The sequence below is a fragment of the Columba livia genome, chromosome 2 (genome assembly GCF_036013475.1).
Source record: "Columba livia isolate bColLiv1 breed racing homer chromosome 2, bColLiv1.pat.W.v2, whole genome shotgun sequence".
NCBI classification, from domain to species: Eukaryota; Metazoa; Chordata; class Aves; order Columbiformes; family Columbidae; genus Columba; species Columba livia.
In genome coordinates this window covers 105,580,959-105,604,038 of record NC_088603.1, presented here as the reverse complement: position 1 = coordinate 105,604,038, position 23,080 = coordinate 105,580,959, and the positions used below count along the sequence as shown (strand labels likewise).

Below are 23,080 nucleotides of genomic sequence, written 5' to 3'. Positions count from 1 at the left end.
CAAGTTTTTGTTTCCTGATCATTGATATTTCCTAAAAGAAAGGGTGGTCCTTGTTAAGGCGTCCAAGAAATTCTGCCAAGGGCTTTAAATACATTTTAAAGCAGATTATATCCTCTTAAACAGAACAAGGATATCAGCCCTGGACCTATACCTTGTGCAGTCTCTGCACTAAGCTCAGATATAGCACATACTGCTGCTGAAAAAAAAAAAAGCGCGGCTGCAAATTTGTCAGCAGAACGACCCCAAATCAACGCAAAAGTAGAGGTCAAAGCTAAAGTGGAGGGCAAATCAGTTATTGAGCAATCTCTAAAGAAAACCAAGGCCAGGTTAAATGCAGCTTATGCAATCCTTTTTAAAGAAAAAATTCAATAGATTTATGGAGTTACAAGCCTGATTCCCAGGCTTGAGCGAATGAGGGCTGAGTGGACAAAACATTTTCTTTGTATCAATCTTCGCTGTTGTGCCACAGACAACCGACCCTGTGGATGACTTGAAATATAGTTCTGTCAGTCATTGGATCCTTCAATTGCTGTTTCCTTACCTGGGATGTCTGCCCAGCAGAACATTTTAAGTTTTGAGAGATTGTTCATCAGTTATAAGGACAACTATTTGGAGTGAAGTACAGGATCTCTCCAGACAGGAAAGAGAAGATAATGTACCAAAGTGTAACAAAACTTAAAACCTTCAATGTCTAAGTTTAGAGGATCTACAATTAAGAATAGTTTGATTTCAGAGGACTTGCTTTATTTGCAGTTGTTTCTCTATACGAATTGCATACCACTAGGTCATTTGACAGTCTATATGTGAAGACTACTGAATGCATTTTGTACTATATTCTAATGTAACCATTTAACACTCATCTTCATAGAGCTTCTGTTGATATAGCATCTACAGTAATTCTATAAATAGTGTGGTTTTATTGATTTAACTTGTAATGTCCCAGCAGATTCTTCTGATGCATTTTGTTCTTCCAAACTAAGTGAATAGACTTGAAAAGTGAATTTATATTTTGGTTTCTGATTACATCTCAGAACTACTGGTCAATATTAGATAAGCCAAGCAACTAACTGCATTTGTCATGTTCTTGCACTTCTTATTTTCAGTGCATATTTACATTCTAGTTTTGATAGCAATGTTCATAATCTATCTCGCAGATACATTGAATCTACTTTAAGAACTAAAGGTAAAACGATGAAGGTATTTTATTTTAATAAGTAAAGTTCCATCTGCATCTTCACAAACCTGTAAATCTTACAGTATTGGCATTCATACTGTCAGCTAGGTCATCCAAGTATGGATGGCTTTGCTAGAGGCAAAATATATGTTCAGGCTTAACAAATCAGCCCAGTGTTCCACATAGTTAAAATTAGTTTTATTAACAATAATCATTGCACACAGTTTCAGATCCATGCTATGATGCTCTTTCCAGCCACTCATGAGGATGAGAGGTGTACTGTCTTCCCAGTTTACACTGATTATTACTTTATAGCCAGGGAATTAAAAATTCACGGTAGAGATTAAGGAGTTTGATTTCTACATAGTAAACAAAGAAGCGTTCCCTCTGGATTCTCTTTTATTTCTTTTTCTTTTTTTTTTTTTTTAAATCAGTGTTTTGGTTTGTTTGTTTGTTTGTTTGTTTTTGTTTTTTTTTCTTGCAAACACAGATTCCTGTTGGCTATTTGTATACTGCATTAAAATATTCTTTTATCTCTTTAAAGTGTTACTATACATTTTTACTCAAGTTTCTTCATGCCATGTTACAGCAAAATAGATGAATGCATTGAATTGCTTTTTATAGATTTCAGTGTCTGATACTGACTATGATTTTCAAAAGTATAGAGGGCATTTGATATCCAGCTCAATTCCTTCATGTCTCTAGGAAAGTAGTAACCTCATCACACATCAGTTTTTTAGGCTCTTTCTTCTTCTCATTTGAGAAGAAATGCTCTTTAAAATGTATTTTCTTTTGAAGCAGCTTGTAGCTAGCAGTAGTAGACTGCCCTTTGTCATAATCTATCTAATTGGAGATCATGCCTGGGACAAAATGACCCTGTGTATTCATGATATTTCTGATTAATAAATTTAGTTTGTGTGTTATTCAGGATCATTTCTGTGCTAAGAATGCTGTATTTACTGAACATGAAAAAGCAACTAGAAAAAATACTGTCTAGATTCTTTAAGGCTGAATTTTTTGTCAATGGAAAATAACAATTGAAGTTAAAAAACTCTAGAAACATTTTACTCCTCTACATTCCTCTACTTCATACAAAGAAATCTTCTTAACCTCTCTATATAAAAGACTTCACAATGCTCATAGATATTTATTGGGTGACCAAAACCAAATTCAGAGTTTAATTTCAGGAAAAGAAACCTGACATTTATTTTAAATGTATTTTATTGGATATGCAAGGTTTCATGGGTTTTGTTTTATATGTTAAGTCTTTTAAGTGATTTTAGTATGTTCCTTTTTGGTAGGTTTCTCCTGCTATATTGTGATATACTCTTCACTTAATATCTTCTGTACTCCTTTTTTCTTTTTCTTTTTCTTTTTTTTCCCCAAAAAGATAAGCACTGCTGTTGAACCAAGTAATTGGACTGCTGAGGACCAAATACTGTTGAATGTGAACATATAGCAGAGTTCCTTTGCAGTAATTATGTGAGTGTTTTAATGTGTCTGATGCTAAGGTCAGGCAACCTGTATATCCTTCAACTATTCTACAAAGGGATAAACATTATCAAATTTCTTTTATTACATCAGAACAACTGACACATTAATTAACATCATATTTAATATACCTTATGTTGTAATTTTTTGTAGGAGTTGCCTTTAAAAATGGAATTTATCTATAAATTTGTGATTTAAAAGAACATTCAAACACCTTTGAATGTTCTAAGTAATGAATGTTCTAAGCATGAAATAGGTTGGAGGCTTGTAAGTCAGGTAAGTAGTTATACCACCTTAGTGACTATCTCTTAATGGAGAAGCATCACAATGGTACTTGAAGTTTAGTCAAACTGGGAACAGTGATTTAGTGATTTACTCTGAACTGAAACTAGCAAAAGTAGCCCAAAATTGTATTTAAAGAATTTTTAGAAGTGTGTGCTCTCAGGATGGCTTAGTCTCAAGTTATCCTACAGCTTGTTTTTGGTTTTGTTTTTGTTTTTTATTCCCCTCTTTTTTTTTTTTTTTTTAACTTGGATAACACCAAAAGAAGTAGCAGATCAAGTGGGGAGGTCAAAATATACTGAATGTAGACTATTATACTAATGAAAACTTCTGGACTCAAAGGGAGCTGGTTCTCATTTGTTTGGTTATCGTTTTGGTTTTTATATAAATATTTAATCCTGTGGCATATCTTCAAGCTTAAGTAGCCTAGAGGAGTTGTGGAATATTACTTTATGGAACACTTTATCTTGGAGAGGTGTCTGTATCCTTAATCTTCCCTTTATGGCTAGTACAATTCTTTTTGTCTTCAGTGAAAGTTTTGTCTGAATAAGTAGTGAAGGACCTATTCACATGAATATATATATATATATATATATATACACACACACACATGCACACAGAGTTGCATGAACATACATATATAAAGACAGAATAGGTAAATCTCAAAATACGATCAATCAGAAAGAAGGATAAAGAAAATATAAGAATAAAAATAATACAAGTGTCAAATTTTAGACTGGTGAGTGTACAATTTCAGCTGCTGGGTAAGAACTACATTTAAATTCAACAACAGTGAAATCCTTTTATTTCAATATGTCGGTGGTATTATTCCATCAGAAATTAATCAGAAAACAATAAATTAAATTTTATAAGGAATTTTTAGTATTGGTTTGTCTTGATTGTTCAAGTAAAAGAGTTAAGGGTAATTCACAAGTGAAAAATAATGTATATTCCGTTGAGTAAGTAATAATTAGTTCATGCTTATAAAGTGCTTTCGGGAAGCACGTTGTTACATAGAAGGAGACATATTTTTACCATAGTATCATGTAACTCCTCTAGCTATTTCCTGCTTTCACAGTATATAATTTTAAATTGTTCAGTAATTGATACAGCCTTCCTTCTTGGGCAAAACTTGCGTGAAAGAACTTATCATTGGATTGCTCTAGAAAGGTAAAGAAGTGACACTAAGTTCCTGCTATATACACTTAGAAATGTTCCCATGAAGTTACAACTAGTTTTGTGACTGCCTTATTCTATTATTACATGAGAATTGCAACCCTGATTCAGATCCAAAGCCTATTCTCAGAGTATCTCTCTGAGAAAGTGGCTGGTGTCAAATGCTTTAAAGTACTGGAGCCCTCTTCATAGGCAATCCATATCATACAGTCTGTCCCCACTTGACATTTTTTTGTTTGCAAGCAGAGATTCAACCCCCAAGCATGCAATACTTCAATATGTCTCAATATAAAAAAAAAATCTAATACTTGATATCTTGTGTGCAAAAAAGCTAAGTTCTCCAGGTAGAGATGGATGAAGAATAAGTTTTGGCAGTTAAACACAGAGACAACTGAGTGAACCAGTAGGCTGCCATAACAGTCATAATGATGTAAGGGATGCTCAGGCAATAAGAGTGCGTGCAAGGAAACTCCAGCCCTTAGCTGTTTTTCATTCCCTAAAACCATCATCACCTCCATTATCCATCATCTTATTTTCAGTCAACTAATTTGCATCCATGTTATGATTTTACTTCTCTGATGTTTTATTTCACTACCTGGGGATTATATCACAGTGTAACTTTCTGAGTATGCTAATCCTCTCACTCAAACCATTTATTTATTCTGGGTTTAAAACTAAACCAAGATCAAAAACCTTCATAATATTTTGGTTTGTGTTTCATTTAGATAATTTTTGATAGATCTTATAGATACTGTCCAAAGACTAAAATGCTACTGCAGAAGTGGTAATGAGTGAAGCCCCTTCTCTGTAAAAATATGACTGAAGTTGATACTAAATCCTTAAGTATGTTCCTAATGTGATGCCTTTTGAGTCTATATTCACTGTATCTCTTATCAGGCTCTATTCAATTTAAAAAAGATGGAGGGTAGTCGATTCCTTTGCAGTAGAAGGCTTTTTACTTTGTTGAGAAGTTAGTTACCTTAGGCTCCTAACTTCATTAGGAGACTAACTGCAGTTGGTATCCTCAAGGGCCCAGCAGATTAAGACTTGTGAACTAAACTGAGTTTATGAGTTCTCATGGGGTGTACTCCACAGCTGGCACGGAGTTATGGGGATCACCTATCCCTTCAGCATATCCATATGCAAATGGGTACCAGAGGTTCTGGTTAACAGCAAATGGTCATTACTGAAGGGAGCCCCTCGAAGCACTAGAAATGGATGTAATGAGCACATTTTGCCCTGGAGGATCCCCATGGATCTATGGTGGTTTAAATCTCTGAATTGCTCTCCAGTCTTCTTGAAGTTCTTTGGTTTGCCTGAGATTGTCAACCTACCAAATGTAGGCACCTGACATAAATGCTAAATTTGGCAAGTGATCATCCTGCATGCCAACTACAGTAAATGAAAACTGTGGCCTCTGCAGAGAAAGAAGCCACTTCAGAGCTGAACACATCCCTTTGATTTCCATCAGTTTTCTTCAGGCAGAAAGACTATGTGAATGCTGTCATTTCCTTATCACTTCTTTCTTCCAGGTAAATAGTCAAGGACAAAACTGTAACACACTGTATCCTTCAGACCAGAACATCACTGTATACCCAGTCCCAGTGAAAAAGGAAAGAAGAAAGATTTGACATAGCATTTTGATTTGTTTTTCCTTAAATTTGTAAGGATATTGAAGAGCAATAAATGCAGTTTGGTGCAAATAAGCCTTGCTCTAGCACTGCTGTGTAAAGACACTCACTTCTGGGTTGTGAGCTGGAATACATTCTGACTCTGTTTCCTCTCTCCTAATTAGTTTTTAATCCATAACATGACTGTGCATCATCCTCTCTCATTGCTTAACATCCTCAAAAGAAGAATTTATTCAAAAGGCTCTTGAAATTCTAAATCAGTTATATTGCCTGCCCTATTATGTATATTGTTAACTATCCCAAGTAGTACTAACCCTTTAATAATGTAAAAATCTCTGTAACAATGAGCTTTGTAGTTTTTTTTTTCCTTTTCATGATGTACTCATCAGAGATTCTTATGGACCTTTGGTCACTGATACCAATTAAGAACTATAGACTTACAGGAGATCAGACTTAGCTCTGTACAATTCTTGCCTGTTCCTATCAGTACTGAAAGTGCCTGGTATACAATTAACGTGATATGCATGGTACCTTTATTAAAACATAGCATAGCAATTACCATCTGTGAATTCTCTCTAACAGTGAGGTTTTTAAAATTTCTTTTCTTTAGTAGCCTATCTACTTAAATTTTAAGGGCTTGAGTAGATGGAGTTTAGACTACAGACTAAGTCTTATATATATATACATATATATATATATATGACTTTATTTTTAGATATCACAAAAAATGTGCATAATGGAATATTAAGACTTATACCCTCAAAATGAATATATGGGAACTGATATTAGGGGTTTTTAATAGGACTTGCTACCCAGAAAGGGCAGGCACAAGCTTTTGCACAATCAATATTATTTTACTTCTTTTATGCACAAGAAACTGTGTAGAAGCTCAAATGAGAACTTGCTTCCTTCAAAGCATGAATCCAGTCCACTTCTGTTCCCTCGTGCCTTATTAAAGTGCGTATCACCTCAGACTGACAACTGGCAAATGCCCACACCCTTTCTGCTGGTCTCCTCAGCAGTGTCTGACACTGTCAGTCATACATTCCTGCTGACATGCTGTACAAATCTAGCAAGTGTAGGCAGAAGCACACTGAAGTGACTCTGATCTTTCTTGTCAGATTAATCCCAGAAGGCCCCATTTCCATCTCCAGAACTTGCCAATGAATAGCTTTGTAAGGTTCAGTTCCTTCCTCTTTCTCATTCAGTATCTGTATTTTGGGAAACTATGACTTGGCAGAGGTTTGGGAAAAGACCAGCAAGAAGAACATATACCCAACCAGAAGAACAAGATAAAAACCAGATATTATAGCAGCAGAAGTGCCCAAATACCTTTTATTTTGAGCTTCCCAAAGAAGTATGTGTAAAGTTTCTGAAGAAAAATCAAAGTGTAATTTTAATTTGCTTGCTCCTGCCCTCTTGTCCCTAGTGTTTGTTCTGCTATTTATGTATGGACTTGTGCTGTAAAGTTGGTCAGTGAAGACATCTATGTTAAATAAAACACATTTGAAGCTTCACTTTTTTATTGCTTGGTTAACTTGAATCATTGATCTGATCTATTTCACAACATAGGCTCACACACAAGATGCCACCCCAGCTGATGGGACCGTGAGCAGCAGCCTGGGGGTGGGAAGGAAGGAGAAGAGAAATGTCTCAGCTGCCTTTGTTGCCAGTGACACCCCTTGTCTAGCTGAAAACCACACATCTTACAAACGGCAGTGAATTTTCAGATGCAGGTCCTCAAAATTCATGCACTTGGTACATCCAGTGCCTAAAAGAAAATGAAGCTTTAAGAAGCACTTTGAAGGCAATTTCATGATACATATTCATTTACTTCTTGGTTTTACAGAGAAAAAGAATGAATTTTCTGTTGAAGATACAAACTCTTTATGGTCTTTTGTTTTAAAAATTTTATTTGATCATGGAACATTTTTTTTTCTCCTCTGTGAAAAAAGTAGCAAGTACCAGAATTAAATACTAATAAAGAAAGATGGAGATGTACCTCAGTTTTGTGCATGTAATTCAAGGAGTTAAAAGATTTTTTTTTTTTTTTTGTGAAGTCATGTATCAGAGACTCTAACATATCATTTGGACTGTTTCTTTTCTACACCTAAATGTTTCTGAGTCAACAGGCAAGAGTTTTACATATCTTATCCCTTAGCTTCCATTTCTATACCTATTAATTGAGTAAATAGTAAGATCTTTTTCCTTTCTTGTGCAGCTTACTAAGCTATCTCATGAATAACTGTACTTCAAAGGCCGCATATTATACCCAGTCATTCCATCTAAATGCAGAACTGGAGTAAATGCTGTAATTCCTAATTTACCCTGATCTTAAATCCATGGTTTTATGAATTACCATAAAAATCCATTTTTTTGACTGGTCTGGTAAAATTACCTATATATCCGTAGAGATTTTGCTTTTCTTTCAGAGGCATCAAAGAGTGCTTCCTTTTGAAGTGGTAAGTACTTGGTATCATGGCTTAATGTAGTACTGTATTGTTTTGTTTGGCCTCAGCCTCAGCGTGCTGTTGGTCTGATCCTTCACACAGCAGAAAATACTGTGATCTGATATCTGGGACTGAACCAAGTAATTGCAGGAGCTAGGCTGCACCAGGGAAAGGGGGAAGGTTGTGTCTTTATCTTTCCCTGCTAATACCTGCTGTGCACTCTTATCTCATTTGGTAGATTAGAAAGAATTTGAAAAGAGGTAAATACCAAATATTCATATTTTTGTTTTTTTTTTCCCTTTTTAAACAGCTATGTTGCAGCTTCTACTCACTGAAACAGGTTGATAATATGGTGGGAAATGGCAATGGTGATTGTTGCCCTCTGCAAATTGATCTCAGAAATAGTTTAGAGAACTTGCAGACAATGTTTCAAACAGTGTTAGGGGGGTGACACACAACTGATCTTTAATCACACATCCAGAATAATCTGCCAAGGGTTAAACAGCAAGATGTTCCTGAGCCTGTAGTGCCAGTGTTACTATTTTAAATGTTCCCCAATTAAATAATCAGGTGTAACGTAATAAATGTTTGAACATAATTTTCTCCCCTCTTCTTTCAGTCCAACTGTCTTGTAGTTTATGTCACTATGGCCTACTTTTCAGCAAGAGCATGTCTTAATATTGAGTGTATCAAATCTAATCCTACGGTTTATTGTGGGCAGCCCCAGTTGGTCCTGTTCTAAGGCTTTCCCTCCCTTTCTGGTGAAAAGCACTTGTACCGTAGCCCTGCTGGTGGCCTGAACCACCTCAATTTGTTCTAGCAATCAGAGGCAGCTGCTCCATGTGAAAGGAGTGTGGACCACTGAACAGAGCATTAGGACTGACCTCAGGCTGAATGCAAAAGGCTCAGCCTTTTCTGCCAGGCCAGTCGAGCATGTGCAAACAGATTTGCTGAAGTACAAAATGGTCCAGTGATTTAAAGCAAGTTTTCTTCTCTCTTTCTCTCTTTTAGCTTTTCAGAAATGAAACAGGATAGAGGATAGCCTGGGTAAAATCTTAGCAGCATCTGTTGCCTTTCACTAGGGTCTTGGCCAAGGACAATGTCTATTCAAAGAGGTACTGACATTTTATTGAAAGAGAAAAAAGCCTTAAATAAAGAAGCTTTTGGACATGTTTCCCAACACACACAGTTGGGTCTTTTTATGGGTCAGAATGCTTTTGAAGAAACACTTTATTCCCCCTCCTCTCTCCCTTTTCTGGTAAAAGTGTCAGAAAACAAATCTTCAGCAAATGACAGAGCTCAGTGGTCTTAGAACACTGAAGAACAGTTAAATTTTCCCTTGTTTGCTTTTATTCTCTGAAACAAAGGGTGTTTGACAACTGAAATCTTAACCACACTTAATAAAAAGTGTGAAGGAATTTATGCTTAAGAATCTTTGACATCTGTTACTTTCTAATTTCCACATTAATTTATCTTTTAAAACAACTAGTAATAGAAGTGGAGCAACTGCAGCATTTTAGCACTATTGCGATGACTGATATTTTTTGAAGATGTATTTTGTAAAGTTGTTAGGTTTGTTTTCCTGTGTGCTCTCCTCCCCATCCCCCCCCGCCCAACCCCCCACCATAAATATTAATTTAATCTAGCACTTACGAAGAGGCAGTTACCTGTTTCTGTCTCCCTCTTTTCCTCACATAGCTTTTCACAGGCAATTTTGCTCTGTCCAACCATGACATGCCTTCATAAAAATGACAGATGAAGCAGCTGAGTAACTGGTGGGTATATTATCCTCCTGCAGGCATCTGCTGCTCAAAAGGCACCTATTCTTTTGTTGGCCTTGAGACTGAGGATGTATGTTGCATCACATACATGAAGCCATTCTTTTCACCCTTCCACTATTTTGAAGGTAATCACAATAAATTAAATAAAAGCTACTCAAAAGTCTAGTAGCTACTCAATTGCATAGATTACCAATAAAGTTTTATGTAAGTACAGACTTTTAGACACAGAAGATAGTGCTAGAATCCTCAAGAAGAAATCTTGCAGTGTTTCCAGTTTTACTGAAATTTGTTCCATCAGGACATGGTCATTAAAAGTAACATGAATATATATGGATGAACACAAGCTCAATGACATGAGATGACTTAAAGTAGCTGACTTATTTGTATATTGTATGCATGTATGTAGTAAATTATTTATATTTATCTGTATGGTGGTACTTCACACTGAGATCAGGGTGCTTGTGCTCTGTCTGTGTCCCATGGTTGACCAAAAAAACCCTTGTCTCAAAAAGTTCACAACAGAAATACATGACAGACTTCAGTGACTCAAGTGAAAACAAAAGCAGTACTTCTGTCAAAAAAATCAAGGTAGGTAGGACTGGTAACACTAATGTCAGTGTTGCTGAATGATTAGACACAGCATCCTAGTGACCAGCGCCTGATGTCTCCAGAGGCCAGTATGAAGGGGATTGAATCGCTCTTCCTTTTGGTGCTGGTGACCCTTGGTGACTATACTATTAACCTGCTAAGTGTGGGAGGAAGCAGGTTTCAGAGTTTCAGAGAACTGCTATTTTCTTTCACCTGCCCTCAGCCTTTTTTTTTTTTTTTTTTCTCTTTAGAGGTATGGGTAGAAATAGGAGGATATAGGAACTGATCAACCAATGTTTTTATTTTTGCAGCGCAACCATTGGTGTAACACTGTGGGACCTGAATCTTCAGAGCAATGAGCAAAGATTTTTACCACTTTCTGCAGGGGTGAGAAAAAGTGCCATGCTCCCTACACTGAGCTAGATTTCTAACCAACAATGACTTAGATCTTCCATAAAACTTATTCTTCTGTCACTGAATCAAAAGATGTTTTTCCATTGATTTTCATGAATGCAGAATCTATCCCAAGAACAGATAGAAGTTGGATAGGATTAAGGGATTTATAATGCTTTTAACATTTTAAATATAAAAGTAATGTCTGATTTGTCATTCATGAGGAATAAAAAAAATAATGGATACTTTAGCTGGGTGGAAAATTGACATATCAAATTATGCCTCCTTCAGCACTTACACCAAGTAATTGTGAGAGTGGGCAGTTCAAGATGATGAAGATAGTCACATTTTTTCTCTAGCTCACTTAGAAGATATTTCCTTCTGCTTCCTATACAACTGCTTACATACAGTTTTAGAATTCTTACTCCATAAATATTCAGGTATAAAAGTTTAGCATTTAGGTTAACATTCAGACATGAAAAGTTTGATTGCCTGAAGGTGAAAAACAAGGGTCACCAGCATGCTCCTTGCTTGTAGTGTTTCTTGTGCTTATAATGGTCAGATTTTACAGTTTTTAAATCTTTAGTGTTTTGAGGTTGGGGGATTTTTTGTGCTTGTTTTTGTCTTTGGTTTTGGGTTTTTTTGAAAGAAAGAGAGCAAGCTTGTCCAATTATTGCTGTGGTCCCTGGACAAATGTACAGGTAAATAAAATTTGCTTACTTAGCTAATGTGTTTACACAGGGAAGCTTATGAGCTTCTTGAATACCAGTCATGTTACAGGAGTATAAATAATTTGGGCCAATTATTCAGAAGATTCTTTTAAAATTGCAGTTGCAATCTCTGGTTTTGTTCATGCAAGTATTCAAGCCTGTATTGACAAGCTACACTGGAACACTGAATTGTGGTTTGGGTTTAGAGGTCAGTGGAGTAGTTATTCACATTAATTTTGTATAGATGCAGAGTATAGATTTTGACCTGATGTGACACATCCTGCTGTGTATGGGCATTTACTGGTTTATTTGTGCATATATTGGCATTATTATTATTATTATTATTATTGGCATTATTATTATTATTATTAAGTAACTTAACTGCAGAATTTCAGACAACTCTTACACAGTAGCACCCCCTGAAGTGTGCAAAACTCCCTGAAGTCAATTTGACTTCCTATGTATGACTTTTCATAGGATCAGACAAATGTTTTCAGTTTAGATTGCAATGCCTCTGAAAAATTGACCTTACTTGTGCCACAGTGTGAATGCCCTGCAGAACTGAGCTTAATATCCAACAGAAACTTATCTAACCTAATTTTTTTCTGCATACATCAAAAAAGAGAGGAGTGTTGATTATAAAAATAGTGATGCTTCTTCCCCACCAGCAGGATCTTGCTGTTTCATCAACAGATGCTCATAAATGTAGCTATGTGAGGTCTGTTATAGAGCTAATGTTGAACTTGCCCAGTACCATTTCAATTTTAGTGTAGGTCCAAGGATTCAGAAGTAGTTGACACTTTGTTTGCACTTCACAGAAACTAGATTTTCTTCTGCTCCTGCCCTGACTGTGCCTCTCCTAGTGTTTTTTGTTTGAATGATCTCCTTGCATGAAACAGAAAAAAAAGGCTTTTTAAGCATTCTTCCTCCCTTTCAATTGTCTTACATAATTTCCTAGCTCTTACTTCTAGTTTTTTTTACTCTAAAGTTGTTAAAATAATTGTAATGCTTTTATTCTTAGCACTTTTCTTTGGCAGCTGCTGCTTTTTTGCCTTTTTTTTTTTTTTTTTCCCCCTATTGGTAACCCATACTTCTTACAGAGCACTCAGTGTACAGCACTGCCAGCTTTGTCCTGCCATATTCTATCTCAGTGCTGGCCAGCTTGGTACATCAACTTATGATATGATGAATATTATCTGGAGCCTGGTCACACAACCTACGTTCTGATCTTAGGGATTTTTTAAGCTATCTGTCCTTGCTTTTACAAATAGTCATTCCTCTGTGGCCATAAAGAAATACTCCTGTTCTATTTTCAGTCTTCTGACAGCCTACCTGCCATGTGCCACCGGCTTCTTGTGAGATTTTCAAAATTCTTCCCATGCAGTTGTTTTTCAATTGATTCCTCCTTGTGCTGTTCTTACTGCTGTGTGACTAATAAATTATTCTCAATGGCAGAATCTTTTAATTTTGCAGCCTCCTTATGATTAGATGAGCCTATTTTCTATCTACAGTTTCTTAACTTTACAGGGTACTTTTCTACAACTCCTTCTGTTGCCTTTCTCTGTTCTTCCTGAATGAACTCAATTTTTATCTGCATTCACATTTGTTACCTTAGGCAACAGCAACTTCATATTACTTTTACAGTTATATTGCCTTAGATGATTAACTAGATTTACTTCTGAAGTATACCGTTCCTGCAAATATACCAGTTATCCATCTTTACTAGTATATGTAGGCAAAATACATAATCAAAAGACTGTAGAAACTCAGGAGAAGTTACATACGAACCTCAGAGTAACAGATGGAGCCATTATGGTAATGATGAATTGATAAGGTAGCACTTCGTAAGTGGAATGAGTTGTTGTCAATACATAGAGACCTTATAAATTCACCAATTCAATCCCCACTATTGTTATTTGCTACAGTTTGTTTCATATTATTATGTCTTTTGCAATGACAAATCTTAAGAGGATATTCTGCTAAATGTCTTCTAAAGAACAGGTTGGAGGTTACTAAGTAGGTCCCCTGTGGCTCCATAGGGGGTGGGAAAAAGTCCTGGAATATAGACAACCATGTAATTGCTTCCAAAAATATGTTTAAATGGGGAATTAAGCCATGACTGGGAGGATACAGAAAGGTAGAGACATTCCTGTGTTGAGTATCTTCTTAAAGGCCATGAGTGTCTTAAATTTCAATAGGCTTTTTGGTTTTCCTTCTGCTATTTGTAGAAATGAAAACATAAGGAGACTGAAGTCAAGCAATCCTCTGTTCTAGATTTTAATCAGAGCAGGTGCAACCGCAGCAATAAGCAGTAACTTCCCATGTGATACAGAAGGTGAGAAATCAGAATTAATGCCACCTGTAAATAATATCTCTATACAGCAGAAGTCCTTACCTAAGAGTGATTTATGGAGGCATTAGTACTTGTACAGGGCAAACATGAGCTCATGGTGGTAAGAAGTGTTTTCCTTTAAAAAAGATCTTAAAGTGCAAGCTCTCCTACCTGCCTCATGAAAGCCTAATATCCATATAAATTTTCTGGAAAAGAGGACAAAGGACTTCTGTAAACTGTTGCTTTAACAGTCAGAAGAGTTGTACTCCAGGTAGCCAACCCCCTGAGACAGAAGACAGGGATGGGGAGTAGAATGAAAAATGAAGCCCCAGTAATCAAAGGGGAAATGGTTAGCAACCTGCTGCACCGCTTGGACACCCACAAGTTGGCTAATGTGATGCCCATCTACAAGAAGGGCCGGAAGGAGGATCCAGGGAACTACAGACCTGTCAGTCTAACCTTGGTTCTGGGGAAGGTCATGGAGCAGATGATCTTGAGTAACATCACATGGCACATACAAAAGAACCATATGATCAGGCCCAGTCAGTATGGGTTTGTGAAAGGCAGGGCCTGTTTGACCAGCCTGATCTCCTTCTATGACAAGGTGACTCACCTAGTAGATGAGGGAAAGGCTGCAGATGTTGTGTACTTAGACTTCAGTAAGGCCTTTGACACCGTATCGCACAGCGTTCTCCTGGAGAAGCTGGCAGCTCATGGCCTGGATGGGTGCACTCTGCGATGGATAAAGAACTGACTGCAGGTCTGGGTCAAAACAGCTGTGGTGAACAGAGCCAAATCCAGTTGGTGGCCGCTCATGAGTGGTGTTCCCCAGGGCTCAGTATTGGGGCCAGTTCTGTTTAATGTCTTTATCAATGATCTGGATGAAGGGATTGAGTGCACCCTCAGTAAGTTTGCAGATGACACCAAATTGGAGGGGAGTGTTGACCTGCTGGAGGGTAGGATGACCATACAGAGGGATCTGGACTGGCTGGATTGTTGGGCTGAGGCCAGTTGTATGAGGTTTAACAAGGCCAAGTGCTGGGTCCTGCACTTAGGTCGTAACAAACCCAGGCAATGCTACAGGCTCGGAGAAGAGTGGCCGGCAGAAAGGTATCTGGGGGTGTTGATTGACAGCCGGCTAAATATGAGCCAGCAGTGTGCCCAGGTGGCCAAAAAGGCCACCAGCATCCTGGCTTGTATCAGGAATACTGTGGCCAGCAGGAGCAGAGAAGTGATTGTGCCACTATACTCAGCACTGGTGAGGCCCCACCTTGAATCCTGTGTTCAGTTTTGGGCCGCTCATCATAAGAAGGATGTTGAAGTACTAGAGTGAGTGCAGAGAAGGGCAACAAAGCTGGTGAGGGGTCTGGAGCACAGGTCTGATGAGGAACGGCTGAGGGAACTGGGGCTGTTTAGCCTTGAAAAAGGAGGCTGAGGGGAGACCTTATAGCTGTCTACAACTACCTGAAATGAGGTTGTAGCATAGAGGGTGTTGGTCTCTTCTCCCAAGTGGCAAGTGATAGGACAAGAAGAAATGGCCTCAAGTTGTGCCAGGGGAGGTGTAGACTGGATATTAGGAAAAATATATTCATGGAAAGGGTTGTCAGGCATTGGAATAGGTTGCCCAGGGAAGTGGTGGGGTCACCATCCCTGGAGGTGTTTAAAAGGTGTTTAGATGAGGTTCTTAGGGACATGGTTTAGTGCTAGAGTTAGGTTATGGTTGGATTCGATGATCATGAGGGTCTCTTCCAATTGAAATGATTCTATGATTTTATGTGTGTATAATGGAAGTTACTCCTGCCCACACCGTCAATTAATCACTAGCATCCAGGTAGCAATTACCAGAGATCATTGCTTTTTTTCAGTCTGTACACATAGACGGTACAGATAGTAATGCTGATGTTTAGAGACTGTCAGTGGCTCAGGAAACTGAGGACAACAGTAAACGTTTTCAATTTTCTTCCTTGGGTCAAAATCCTCCCTAAGAAGTGACCATGAAAGTTCTTATTGTGAAAGAAGCATTTGAGAGCATGTTTCAGATCAGGTTTTGTGGTCCTAAATCTGTCTGTGTATCTGCTATACAGAACAGCATCACAAGTTGTACTGTGAAGAGGCATCCTTGATACTTTCAGAAGTCAAAAGCTGGGAAAGGTGCCAGTACCAGTGTACCCTTTGATGCTTCGGTCAGTCTTTACGGGGCCTATCTAAGAGACAGTCTAGCATGGTCCAATGTTTGTTTTTACAAATTGTAGACTTTCCTCCAGAAACAGCACACCTGTACCTCTCAAGATGACTAAATGCACCACAAAACATATTAGAAGGAAATACAACAGCACTGTACGGATTTCAGCCAAAATTATCCAGCCAATGTATTGGAATGGACTGACTCACTGGCAAAAACCCACCACCAAGATAGTCAAGAACAAATTGTATTAAAAATATACATTTGCTTATGTTACTCAAAATGGTAGATTGCCAAAAGTGACTATGAATAATTGCTTCTTTATATTTTATACTGCCTGTGCAATGAAATTAAATTGGCCTGCTTAGTCACACTTTTTGCTTGGAGACACTGGGTTGTTTTGCTTCCATGAAAGTCAAAGGGTTTAATACATTTTATTTTGATATGACAGCATAAGCATTTAGAAAAACAATCGGACAGAAATATCTACCCTATTTTCAACATGGTAAAAATAAGTTCAAATGTTTTCACAGGCATACAGTTTAATGAAAGGTTTTGCTAGAGAGAATATAGATTTTGGAACATAAAGCACATCCTTGAGAGAGGTCTGTTAAGTTAGTAAGAACATCATGAAATACTCTGTGAAGGTCTACACATGAAAGCTTTTTAATTGGGTGATAATTGGCTATTCCAATTCTACATTAGAAATATCTGGATCAGAACCAAAATTAAGGAGAAAGAATCCTTCCTTTATAGATTTTAAGTGACTGTAAAACTGTTCAGTCCCTATTTTGAATCTGAAATCTGTAGAGCAGAGTGAGTTTGACGGTGCTGCCCCTTGTAGTTTTGGCTAGTTGGTTGGTTTGGGTTTTTTTTGTGTTTTAGTGTTTTTGTGTTTTTGTTGTTGTTTTTGTTGGTTGTTGTTATTGGTTTTTGTGGTTTTCTTTTTTTTTTTTTTTTAATTCCCAAACAAACTTTTGTTTGTTTGTTTGTTTGTTTTTGCTTTTTAAACTGTTCTATTTTCACCACTGAAGTCACAGAAACTGAATTAAGTAGGAAAAGATAAGGTTTCCAAGAAGTACTGGTTATGTCTCAGAACAAATTTGAAAGAAGATAAAGCAGAGGTGTTTGTGATATTTAGTGATGAAAAAAGATAATCTGTCCTTGAACCTTGTCCTCTAAGGATCAGTGCAAAGAGTCTTATTTTGATTAAGTTGTGAAAGATGAATTAGGGATTGGGGGAAAGAGGACAAAGGAAAGAAGAATCCTTAATTACAATCTTAAGCAACTGTGTGCAATCATGTTTCAGGATTTTCTTGCCTGAATACATCTTATTACGTTGTAACCATGCACTCAGATGCTCCATAACTTGGAGAATGAAGATTGCTTCTAGTTGCCCTCTTTAAACCACTTCTTCAGTTCACAAATGCCATGATGCTGAATTGCCTTTCTGATTAGAATGGTGACATTGAAAATCACGTCTGAAAATTAAGCTAAAAAATGAGGAACACATAGGAGTTACATATTGCATTTACTAAAATACTCATGCATGTTTGCACTCGTGTATTCAAATGCTACAAACACATTCAGAAATTAAAATGATGTAAAAAAATATTTTGTGATCTAAACTAATTGGTTTTGTTCAGGTTTTTTAAAGAGGTAACTGCCCTCAGATTACTATATTATTGTTGACACCACACTTCATAGTATAATGTATCATGTGTAATAGGAATTAAAGTTAATTATAAATGCACATTATTAGTTTGTTCATGGTATGTTGAGAATGCCTTTCTGGTAAAACTATAAATCAAAAGACATTTTGTTGGCCAAGGCTCATTTCTTACAGTTGCCCTTGGTACAATCCATTGTTCTAAAAACAGTAGGTGTTAAAAATATTTTTGTCCGTGGAAAATGTCAGTTCAGCAGCTCTGCCAACACTTGGAACCTCTGCTGCTTTTTTTCTTCTTTTTTTTTCAGGAGGCATCCTGACTCCTGGCTGATCACGTCTCAGTTGTAGATTTGTTTCATTCTGCAGATCCAAAAGGCTTCAGCAGTGCTGAAATGAGGCAGAAACTTTGTGCTGCCGCTTTCCTAGCCGGACCAAGTCCAAACAAAGCAGATATTCATTTCTCAGAGTGGCTTCCCCGGGCAGCTCCGGGGTTGCGGAGCTGTGCGTGGATGCTGCCAGACACCAACCCCAGCATGACACTGTGCCTTCACCTCCTGCCGCTGCGCAGAGCCCCAGCATGGGCACAGTCGCCTCTCTCCACCGTTTACTGTATGAAAACACCTGTTTTATTTATTCCATGTATTTTTTTTTAATCCTCTCCTCCCCCCTTCATTTCCCTCCCCCTACCTCCCCGGTTTATAGGCGGGGGGGGGAGTAGGAGGGACAGCACAGCGCTGGGGAGGCGGAGGGCAGTAGGATTACGGGGTTTTAGGTCCCTTGAGTAGGTCCATGTCTTGCCCCGGGAGAGCTTCGCCGGGACCTGGAGAGGGAACCTGGCCCATCAGCTCACTGCCCTGTAGCCCCCGGCTTCCTCACCGCCGGCTAAGCGAACGGGCCGGGGAAGGAGGTGCGGATTTTGCAAGCAGAAGTAGGGCAGGCTGGGGAGACTGAAAGGGCAAAACTGTAAAGGAGGGAACCCGCAAGTTCGGATTAGTTTTGCGACTTTGCCTTCACGCCTCAGGAACTCAACTGATAGCGGCTTCTGGGACAATCTGGGCGGGCGAATTAAAAAAAAAAAAAAAAAAAAAAGAAATCTTAAACTCTCTCATTGAGCTCCGCGTTTCAAATGCAAATCGGGAGATAGATTGGCTCCCGCCCCACCCCCTGGCCCGGCTCCTCATTTTTATCCAAAATACTCCATCTGTATATCCTGTCAAGGTGGAGGAGGAGGAGAGACGGCGGGGGGGAGTGGGGCCAGGCAGGCTGCTTGCTCCCTGGATCCCTTTTCAATAGCCACCGCCGGGTCTTGGGAAGGTACAAAGAGTCCCCGTGCCTCCTCCAATCGCCCTCGGACGGAGCTGGCAGCCGGCTCCGGCCGCTGAGCGGTGATATCCCCTTGCCCAGAGCAGCATCCCCACCTCCTCTGCCTTCTTCCCTCCCTCCCCCCTCCTTCCTTCCCTCCCTCCTCTTCCTCCTCCTCCCGCAGCCACGATCCGCACCCAGTCGGAGCTGGGCTTGGCACCGGCACCCACTTCTCTCTTCGTGTGCCCGGCGGCTGGCCGTGCCGCGCCGTGCCGCGGAGGACGAGGAAGAGGAGGAGCGGCGGCGGCGCTCCTACCTCCGCGGGTGCGGGCGAGTGCGCGGGCGGGCGCGCAGCCCCCATGCCAGGCGGGCGCCCCGCCGCCCGCAGCCCTGCACCCGCCTGGGAGCATCCCGCCAGCACTTCGCCGCGGAGGCACCATCGGCCCTTAGGATTAAAATACTCACTGCGCTGGGCAGCCGAGGGAGGGGGGGAGCAGGTAAGTGCCGGCTGCACCTGTGCCTTTCCTTGCTTTCCTCTCCCCTTCCCCCTCCCATGTAGGTACAAGCAGATCGGAGTAGTTGCAGGCAAGGGCTGCGTGCGGTTCTTTTTCTCACCCGTGTCCCTAAACTGATTCTGCTGGGCAGCGGGGCTGTGGCTTTGCGCAGTCAGCAGGGCAGCGCTGCCGCGGCGCAGGGGAAGTTTCGGTTTCCGCCTGCTCGGGGGCGGCGGGGAAGGGACCGGCGGGGCGGCCCGGGGAGCGTCCGCGGGTAGCGCGGCTGGGAACGGCCGCCGGGGCACCGGCAGCACGTATGGTAGGGAAACCGTGGGAAGTAAGAGCCCTAATGATAAAAGCGTGTGTGCACCTTCTGAAACATAAGAGAACAATAGCATCTCTCTGACTCTTTGGGAAGTCTCACAGACGATCGGGGAGGTAGAGTGGGGGAAGGGAGGACCACAGACTTCTGCAGAATACAGGCAACACTAAGTCCTGACTATCTCGGTCTTTTCTGCCAAGCCTAAGTGTCTGTCTTGTTTGATCTGAGAGTCTGGCACTGATGCTACAGAGAAAATGATTACTGAGGCCAGGAAATTTCCCGTGTTGTTTCCCAGAGCTTTCCTTCTTTTATGTTAAGGGTGTCTTAGAGTTTGCAAATGTTGAAATGATGGGAGCTTATTTCATTGATTAGTATTCAGCTGGTAAGGCTAGCTCTGCAGTGCTTGACTGTCTGATACTGACCCTTCCCCCTCTGCCCTGTCCCCACATCTATCCACACACAGGCATGTCCTGCTTTCCTGTAATAGGTTGTGTGCACCAGTGGGAAGTGATTTGTGATCTGGATGCTCAGACTTCTAGTTGCTAAATGAAGGAAAAACTACCCCTTTTTGAGATAAGATTTAGTCTTTATATTCATGTTTTCAAAAGGTGAGGTAGTTCAGGTGAGCCAGGATTCTGCAATGTCTGCCCTGGCAAATTGAGGAATTTAGGGAAGGACGGGAGACGGACACTAGTGAGGCGCTCTGATTCTGGGAACTATGATGCTGATACTTTAATATTTTCCTATTGCAAGGATAAAATCTTGTGTTCCAATAGAAAACTTCTCAAGTTAAAGCAGAGACTTGAAAGGGCAGCATATACTTCATAGTCTCTCTAACAAGACATACTGCCTTACCATTTTTCAGCTAAAACATAGGCGATTGTACAGCTTTGCAGAAAATAAATCACTTTTCCTGGACATATAAGTAAATAAAGGAGACAAACTTTTAAGAATGCCAGTTTCTGAAACAATCTCTCCTTGATAGTGACGTGTGACTTTTACTTTTCTACCCTTGTTATGTTTACTTATTGTTCCTTGCAGGGAATTGTTACTGCTCAAAGCCAGAAACTTATTCTGTTTCTGAAGAAGATAGGGCTATATAATCTCAGGTGAAGATCTATTCAGATGGACAAGTTAGAATAATAACATGAAAGTAGCATATGTAAATTAAGTTTGCTTAGAAAATAGCTTCTGATGGTACAACAGGTCAATAGTAAAGATCAGTTGGGAAATTATGCTGCTTTGCTCATAGCAATATTACAACAGTTTTAAAGATGCAAAAGTGAAGTGAGGATGTTTAGAAATAATACAACTGTGCCTAGTTAGAGCTGGTTCAGTGCAATGGGTGTGTTATCATCTTTGGGGGAAAAAAAAAAAGAAGAAAAACCCCACTAAACAAATCCAAAATAACTATCAAGGGACAAAATGTGACATCGTGTTTGAAGTCCTTGTACACACTTTTCTAGCTCTCAAGCCTGAGAGCTACCAGGGGATCTAATCTAGACACATTTCTTTTTTAGGGTCAGGAAGAAAGGCTAAGTAAGATTTGAAAAACAATTACAATAAAATCCACAGCAAGGGAAGAAGAGCAAAGGACCTGAAAGCTGACTCTAACAATTTTAATGTAAAGTATGTGAAATATCTTGGGTTTGAGTACTTAATATAGATTAAAATCTACCTGGAATATTAGGGAAATATCAAAGGTAATAATCTGAGGTACCACTGCATGTTAGAAGTGCCTGTCAGTTAAAGTGAATAAAAAAACCTAAACATCAGTAATGTAGACTATTTCCTTGCGAAAGCCATTAAAGATTGCAGTTTTAATCAGAGGGCATTTCACCCTTATAATGGGAGACTTTACTGTAATTAAAGGCTGATGTAGGTCATTAGAATTGTGTTAAGAGTCAGATGACAGCCTCACAAGTCTCTTAGGTCTCCTTTATTGATTTAATAGCAAAGCACTCTTGATTATTTGCTATTGATTTAATAGCAAAGTATTCTTATCTTTCCATATAAAAGGGTAATTTTAATGTATTTCTATAACTGCAGATTATCCATGAATTATCTGATGAGCAGAACGGATATAGCATCCACATAGATTTTTCGCCTATCATTTTCAACTGTGTGTGTGTGCATGTTGTGTCCATATTTTTCTGTTTCTTCAGCAGAGACTTGACTGAAGAAAATCATTATTAATGCAAAACCTTAGGTTGTTCTACTTTCTTATAAACCTGGCTAAGTGTTTTCTCAAAGGTATTCAACTCATGGATTGACTCCAGTGTCAAATGAAAACAGAAAATATTTTCAACTTGACTTGGGTGTCAGTTTCAGTGACAAGTTGGCTACTAAGTTTCTATGTATGATTTTGGCTATTGATTCAATATCTGATCTGCTAAGCAGCTCTTCAGTGAAGGCCCTTCCTGAGGCATTCAGTTATAAACCCTTTAGTTTATTACGCACTTTTTTTTTTTTTTTCTATGTATGCTTTCATGCTTCTACTGGGTGTTTTTTTATGGCAACAAAAATAATTAAATTCTACCTGAGGAAGGGTGCATAAAAGAGATGATGGTTACTTCAGTTCTTGTCAAACCAGGCTTAACTCTAAGCGGTAATGCAGGAGTGCCTCCTCTGGGAATTCAGCGGTTCTGCAAGAAAGTCATCCCTAGGTATTATGTGAAGTTCCTCAGCTTAAATGAGGCTGCAGAATTTGAGCTTGTGGAAATTTAAATATTTGACTTGATTGGTCACAGGTATACAAATACTGCTGGTGTTTCTTTTCAATAACTGATCAAATTAGCATAATGCTTTCCAGAAGTTCAGATCTAAATGTACCAAGTTAAGGTAAAAAACCAACAAAGCACTTTCACAGGGAGGAAATATTTTTTAAAAAAACAAAACCAACTTTGTTTTGTTAATTTTTCTTGGGGGGGAAAAAGAAACCTACCAACAACCTAAACAACTCAGCACTCTAGCCACATACAATCTTATGATCAACTGCAGAGCAAAATGGAAGACCAAAAGCTGTTGCCTGGTTTTCTTTATGCATTTTCTGAAGCCATATCATTTATTGGAGTGTGCCTAGCCATTTTCTGTTGTCTCATCA

The 23,080-nt window shown here is 39.1% G+C and overlaps 1 protein-coding gene and 1 long non-coding RNA gene across 5 annotated transcripts in view; one reads left to right on the top strand and one right to left on the bottom strand.

The window, feature by feature from the left end:
* Positions 1-23,080, top strand: part of CDH7 (cadherin 7) — a 138,882-nt gene that overhangs the window by 33,539 nt on the left and 82,263 nt on the right. The window contains exon 1 of one of the 4 annotated variants that reach the window (XM_005498712.3): positions 18,930-19,658. The exons of 2 other annotated variants lie outside the window; for them this stretch is intronic. The gene's annotated coding sequence lies outside the window, so the exon portion shown is untranslated. Of the gene's footprint in view, positions 1-18,929; positions 19,659-23,080 lie in introns of those variants that run through there. One more of the 4 variants, XM_013367903.3, reaches the window with a different exon arrangement.
* On the bottom strand, positions 16,606-20,530 carry LOC110361090 (uncharacterized). Its single transcript, XR_010470423.1, has 2 exons — positions 19,627-20,530; positions 16,606-18,911 (listed from the first exon to the last, which is right to left on the bottom strand). It is a non-coding gene; the product is annotated as an uncharacterized LOC110361090 (long non-coding RNA).